This window comes from Centrocercus urophasianus, unplaced genomic scaffold (genome assembly GCF_019232065.1).
Source record: "Centrocercus urophasianus isolate 14NV4802_14NV808 unplaced genomic scaffold, USGS_Curo_1.0 seq_9, whole genome shotgun sequence".
Lineage (NCBI taxonomy): Eukaryota > Metazoa > Chordata > Aves > Galliformes > Phasianidae > Centrocercus > Centrocercus urophasianus.
In genome coordinates this window covers 37078342-37086014 of record NW_024885532.1, presented here as the reverse complement: position 1 = coordinate 37086014, position 7673 = coordinate 37078342, and positions in this window count along the sequence as shown.

Sequence of the window (7673 nt, the reverse complement as noted above, 5' to 3'; positions counted from 1 at the left end):
GGGGGGGCAACCAGCCCATGGCAGGGGTTGGGGCTGGGTGGATTGTTAGGTTCCTTTGAACCCAAACTGTTCTGTGATTCTGTGTTCTTACAAATTAAAACAGCTAGAAAGGAAGAAAAAATAACTGCATATGCTGCAACAGACTGCAGTCTAATAAGAAAGCATTTTAATGTGTGACTTTGTAAAAGTCACAGTAGGATGTCTAACACAACACCTCCACATCGCTGTAACACAGAGATATTTGCATGCTGAGCACAGCATCTAAGGACAAGAGGAAGGGCCTGTCTGGATGATAGACACAGCTGTGAAGCTGAATTTAGGAACTGCTCAAGCCCTGGCTTACCTCCTACGTGACCCCGCTACACACCTTTGCTCTGTAAGTCCTGCGGAGTGCTAAACTAAAATTTTGAACAAAGGTTTTGTACTTGGTGGAAATAGATGTCTGTTATACCTGTGGGGTTTTCTTATGCCTCTGTTCTTTGCTTCCTATCCAATTCTTCTGAGTAAGGTATGTGAAGACCAACGTGCATTTTTTTTCCTGTGAATTTTCTGAATTGATTCCCCAAAGTTTTTTGTTATGACAGCATTAGGAATAATATCTGCAGCTAGCCTTACTCCAATAATGGTAAAAATACATCTGTTGGTAAGCATAAGGGCTTCTAGTTATAAGAGCAAAGCTGCAGTGGGAGTTTTCTATTGAGATAAGTATTTAGAAGGTAAAGTATTAATTATCCAAGTCCTTCAGCTCTTGCACAACTCTAGCAGGCATCAGGCTCAGGACAGACTAGAAACAATTTTGGGGCTAGCCTTATTAACATTGCTCAACTTGTATATCTGCAGGAGAAGAGCAGTCAAACTGCATCGAGCAGTGACGTCATGGGAGATATGTACATAACTGCAGTAGAAGTGGTGAGTTAGCAGGAACTGAGATGTGTTGAAAATCAGTACAGGCTCTTTACTGTGTAGAGACAGAGGTGCTGGAAAAACTGATGCTTATTGTTTTGACATGATCTCATTTCACTAGGGACGTGACTTTTGGACAATTATACCTGGGGGTGGAAGGGAGTTGTTCATATGCTAAGTGCTGGGAAAATCTAGTGGAAGTTACCATCTCCTTCTGGTACATAGTCTAATTAATGATCAAGATTTCCTAATAAAACTGGGATTGGTGAGGGTTTTCTTTTTCTCTTCCTAATCTTGCTTGTGGTTTTCTGTGTCAGGGAGCAGCAAAAATGGGGCTACCCCTGGATGTCTGTGTGCAAGGGGTGACAGCAGCACATGCGGGAGCTCTGTGACCAGGTGTAATCCCAGGGTGTGAACAGCCAGGTGACAGTCACATGGTGGTCAGCCAACAGTCTCAGACATGGTGATGAGACTGATCCAGGGAGTCCAGGTGGGAACTGCAGGAGATGGTTTAGGAACAAGTCTGTGACATAAGCCCAAGGTCCGTGCAGGGGATGGGGCAGAACATGGTGCTGCTCCCATTGTCAGTCACTAAGGGCAGGCCTAAGGTGAAACTGAGCTCTGAACGAATGAGCAGAGGGCACGTGGATGGAAGCCCCAGGGTTTGTTGTTATCCATTCAGGTTCATTAATGCGCTCATGGCCCTGACATTCAGATGGGTAGTTTCATTCTTCTTCCACAGAAGTTCTCTTCCGTAGTCTGCCATCTCTCTTTATTAGCTATCTTCCTTTCTCAAGATATCTGAGTAACGTTGTTAGTGCACTTTTCTCTTATACAGCAGTTTCTCTACAAAGATCAAAGCACCTAATGAAAATCAAGTGCAACGGACTCCTTATTTTGACCTCAGTTTATAGTGGAAGCTCACAGACACTTTGGAGATGAGTGGGAGGAGTTCAAGGTAGATAACTTCTTGCTGTTGTCTGTGACAATAATGGGATTGCTGGCTAAGTGCAATTGTAGTGCAATCACCACTTTGCAGAGGTGATACCACAACTGTTTGTAACAGTGGAAACAGTATTAAAAAATGTGGACTCAGTATTTACTCAGTGAAAGTTTTAACCACTATAGCTTTCCTATATCTCATCAACGAGACTGCCATCTCTCCCGTTGACATACTTTATCAGCTGTCTCCTTTCTCTTGAGTAACGTTAAGTTAGGTTACACCCGGAACAGAAATTCCCAGCCTTTACTTAGTTTGATGTCTGCTGTGTCTAGATCCATCTTGTAAAAGTTTTGATTACCCACCCCAAAGGTATTATTCCAAACATAATAGGTGATTTGTTGCTTTTATATTCTGAGATGTCAGAGTTAAAGCAACATTGCAGGCTCAGCAGAGTGCTCCTGTTCAGGAAAATACAGGAACATGCAACATATTTTGCTGAAATACTGACAAGAGTAATTTTAATTCATGCTTCTTGGTGCAGATTTAACACAGGCTCTGTAGAAACCTGCCCTTAAGTGAGATGAGAACCACTGCTGACCAGAGTGTCAATCTGTTTAGCCAGTGTTAACCAATCTGCATTTATTTCCAATCAGAGGAAAAAAAACAAAAAAAGTGAGATAAAACCTCAGCTGTCCTCAAGCTGAACTAGAAAACTTCTGACTACCTCTGAGTCAATGCAAAAACTGAAAATCAGTCAAAGTTCCTTTGTGCTGAATGGATTTCATAATTTTGGACAGTCCATAGTTTCCCCTTCACGTGAGTGAAAGATCTTGGTTGAAGTTCTTTCTCTTCCCCGAAGTAGACTCATTTTCACTACATTACCCTTCAGAAAAAATGGGAAGGAAAGGGAATATGACACTTCTGATCATATTAAAGTACGTTTGAATGGACAGAAAAAGTAAATGCTTTACAATATGGAATAAAAACATCCGGAAGTGTTGTTTTTATTATCTGTAGGATGAGATGAATTATATTTCATGTTACCTGGATTCAGTCCAGGGAGGCTTTCATAAATATCTGGAGACTTTCTGGACTTACACTGATGTGACTCAGAGATTAATTTGTCTGTCTCCATTTAGTTCAGATGGTTTGTATTTGGTACTCTCAGGAAACATAATTGTTTCCTTCTCTCACTGTAGGCTAATCTCATGACACATGTATCACTAGAGTAGGCTTATGCTTCTAGATAAGTCTTAAAAAAATGTATTTCTAGTCCTGGCATCTGTGAAATTGGCTGTACTGTCTCACAGAATGAACTGCTTTATGATATTTGACAAGTGGCTAGTATATTCAAATGCTTTTCCTTCTCATTCCTCCAAGTGGAATTTTGGTCCAAAATATTTTTGTGTTGAATATGAAGGCAATCCTTCATACTTTTTGATGGAATGTATGAAAGTCATGTGTGTAAATAAAGGATTCCACAAAACAAAATTTTAAAACTATATTAGTTTGATACAATGTAAGCAGATGCTAAGAGGAATAATTTTTTTAAAGATGGACTGTAGCCAGGAAGCATGTAGTCAAGTGGAGTGACTCTGTTAACAACGGATGTCCATTGCTAGAAGTGTCCTAGTTTTCACATGAATCTGTTGCTTTGCCTCTGCATTATTACAGCATCAAGAGGTAAAAAAGGCCTGAGCCCTTGCTGTGGTCTCTGTGGGTCTTGCGTGAATGCTGCTGTTTCAAGGACTATATTCATAGAATCACAGCATCATAGAATCATAGAATGTCCTGGGTAGAAAAAGACCACACTGATCATCCACTTTCAACCCCCTGCTATGTGCAGAGTCACCAACCACCAGACCAGGCTGCCCAGAGCCACATCCAGCCTGGCCTTGAATGCCTCCAGGGATGGGGCATCCACAGCCTCCTTGGGCAACCTGTTCCAGTGTGTCACCACCCTCTGAGTGAAAAACTTCCTCCTAATATCTAACCTAAACCTCCCCTGTCTCAGCTTAAGACCATTCCCCCTTGTCCTATCACTGTCCACCCATGTGAACAGCCGTTCCCCCTCCTGTTTGTATGCTTCCTCCAAGTATTGGAAGGCCACAATGAGGTTACCCCCGAGCCTTTTCTTTTCAAAGCTGAACAAGCCCAGGTCCCTCAACCTTTCCTCACAGGAGAGGTGCTCCAGCCCTCTGATCATCTTAGTGGCCCTTCTCTGGACCCGCTCCAAGGGGGGCTGGGGCTCCCAGCACTGAGCTGTTCCTGCTTGTGCTCAGCAGTTCATTTTTAGGTCCTTTTGCCATGTTCATGGAAGATAAGGATGCTGGTGCTCTCCTTGTTTCCAATGCACGTTAATATGGGCCTATTATGAACACAGCATTGTTAGGTTAGTTTTTATGAAATGAACATTCCAGAAAGATGAATACAACCACCATGTAAAACTAAACATGTGAAGAGATCCTGGTTCCAGAGACAGTAACCTAAATTAGAGCAAACATGCTATGACAATCATTGAGTAGAAATCTCAAGATTAAAAATGAAAATAGACAATAGTTTGAAATAGAGACAGAAGGAATATGCAGAACACACTTCAATAAAAGTTGGGCTTTTAAAATGTTTCTGTACATGTTGTATTCTGTAAAATGATAGTTTTTTTCCCACACCTAATAGTTTGCTGATCACGGCAAAGATTTCTACTTTTTATTGTTTTGAACAATCATATATGGAAAATTGGAAGAAATAGTAAATAATAAAACATGAAGATAAATAGTAATGATGTAAAAGCTTTTATAATCTTTAATAAAAAGGAGTGAAGCGAATATCTTTCACTGATATCAGAGCCTGAAGGAGCTGGCTACCTGCAAATGAATGTGCAGGGCTGGTGAGCTGGTCACGGTTTGCTTTGGAATGCTCTCTTAATAAAGTGAGATCTCCCTGCTGCTGCTTCTGGTCTCTTTTTGCACTCATTCTAGTGACATAAATCCTGATCCCAACACTAACTAGGTCCAGACTTCTTGTTATCTCAAGCTTGCTATTAACTGCAGTATGCGTCATCTTACAAGTTGGTACACTCTTCCAATTGAAGTGTAAAAAGAAAAAGGTTTTCATAGTGCAGTTTTGAAACATATCTTGTATTTATCTTGATAGATTCGTTTAAAAATATTCTTATGTTAAACACATATTTTTTCCTTGACTCTTTGAGTACCATGAGAATGTCATACTTGGCTTTGCAAAACATGACTGGTGCACTTCCTTTGTAAGCACTGGCATTTCTGGGAGAGGTCTGGCTCAAAAATCAGAACAGAGGGAGTGGAAACAAGGGTACAGGTTTTAAATTGCCGATTAGCTTAAGGCTCTGGATCTCATCTGGACGCTATTCTAATTTTGTACATTTGTTTCATTATCTGATTAGCAGTTTCATTGGTTCAAAATATAACAAAAATTAATGATAGAAAAGCAATAAATGGGATTCCATTCCTAGGAATTAAAAGAGCATTGTGTTGTCTTTCATGGCAAAGCTGACCCCAGAGGCATTTGAATAATAAAAATTGCTTGTATACATTGGTAAAACAAAGATTCTGCCATGATTTTGAGATGTTACTGAGGTATCATTATGACCCAGCACTGTAGTATTATTGTTGACTTAGCCTTACAATTTTCTGAGAAAGTGAATATTAAAAAACAACAACAACAATAAAAACCCAAGTACATTATGAAATGTTGGGAAAAATCTTTGAAGTCTGCCCTGGAATTGAACGTAATGCATGGCAATATTTCAATCAGTAAATTCAGAATATGAGTCACACGCAGCTTCTTGTGAATCTGTAAGGAATTCCATAGGGTATAAACAATTTCCAAGGAGAACAGTAAGAGAATTGTGCTTCTTTAATGGCCTCAGATGAAGATTAGAGACAGCACAGAGCACCCCAGTTGTGCTGTTGACAACAGAAGTCCTTGTAGCATGGAGCCCACATATAGGGCCAATGTAGCACATCTTCCTCTTATCGTGCTGACCTGAGGATAAAATTTTAGGCTACACAGGACAGTCCATACTGCTCTTTGATAGGCCAGTTATCATGTTTTGAAACTTACACCCAGCTGATCTCAGAGCATCCTCTGATCTGCCTGGCCTGTATGGTGGCCTTCTTTAACAGACTGACAGCATCGATGGAAAACAGAAGGGCAATTGATGTCATCTACCTGGACTTGTGCAGGGCCTTTGGTGCTCCCACACCACATCCTTATCTATAAACTAGGGAGAGATGGATTTGAAGGCTGGACTATTTGGTGGGTAGAGTGTACCCTCAGCAAGTTTGATGATAACTTTCTGCCTTGTGAGGCTCCCCCTGGAGTACTGTGTCCAGGCCTGCAGCCCCCAGTACAAGAAAGATGTGCATCCAGAGTGGATCCACTTGTGCATCTGGAGTGGGTCCAGAGGAAGGCCATGAAGAGGGCTGGAGCACCTCTCTTATGAAGGAGGGCTTAGTGAGCTGGGCTTATTTAGTTTGGAGAAGGCTCTGGGGAGACCTCTCTGCAGCCTTCCATTACTTGAGGGGAGCTTATAAACTGGAGGGAGATCAATGTTTTACACGTCTGATTGTGATAAGACAAAAGGGAATGGCTTTGAACTGAAAGAGAGGAGATTTTGTTTGGATGTCAGGCAGAAATTCTTTACTCAGAGGACAGTGAGGCCCTAGCACAAGCTGCCTAGAGAAGCTGTGTAAGCCCCACTCCTGGAGGTGGCCAGGCTGGGTGGGACCCTGGGCAGCCTGGTCTGGTGGGAGGCAGCCCTGCCCACAGCAGGAGGTTTGGGGCTGCATGGACTTCAGGTTAGATGTCCAGCGTGCTTCTACACTCCTGGCTCCAGTAGGCCATTACAGGGACCTCTGATGGATCCTGTGCCAGGTATGGCAGCTCTGTGATGTGGGACAGTGAATCGAGCCTGGAAAAAGAGAGTGTGGTGGGAAGTAGGCTTTTTATTAATTTTTGTTTCTTACTATTCAAGCCTATTTTATCTGGAAAAAAATATTTATTTCTAACTCAAGTTTGTTTTGCCCATGACAGTAACTTGTAATTGATCTCCCTGTCAGCATCCCAACCCAATGAGCATTTTCATCCAGTTAACCCCTGTCCTGCTGAGGAGGGACAGTGAGTGGCTGGTGGGCATCTCGCAGCTGGCTGATGTCACCGCACTGCAGCACGTAATGCACTGCAGTAATGCTGTTTGGAGAGTATGTATTGTAGCTACAGGCCATTTTGTCTTTTTAACTTATGAATTCTTCTGCTATACAGTTCTAAAATGGTTAGTGTTTGTAATACTGTAATAATTTCAGCACACATACAAGCCTGTTTGCTTCCATTTTGTTGATTGCATCCCACTGGGAAAATATAAAAATAGTTGGATCAGAAATAAAGGAAATGGCATAAATTCTCCAAAGAGAACATCTCCACAATATTAATGAGGTTTTTTGGGAGAACTGAAAACATGGTTCTGTCTTTTGTTGGGAATTTGTGCCTTTTCCCCATGGATACGTGCTGTGCTTAATGGACTGATAACTCTTTAATTATGTGGAACTGATGCTCGCCATTTTTTTGATGTGGCAAATATGCAATAGAAACTACGTAAGATATATTAGTAAGGAGGAATGCAACACTGACTTTCATCCCACTGTGAGAAACTCAGGCAATCAGTTTTGATGAACTTCTGGCCACTTATCCCTAATCCCATACTGCATGTCCTAGCCATGCCTGTTGCATCCGTTGGGGGTTGTGCTGTGCATCAGATCAGTTTAATGAATCCCATCTGTTGCAAAGAGGCAGA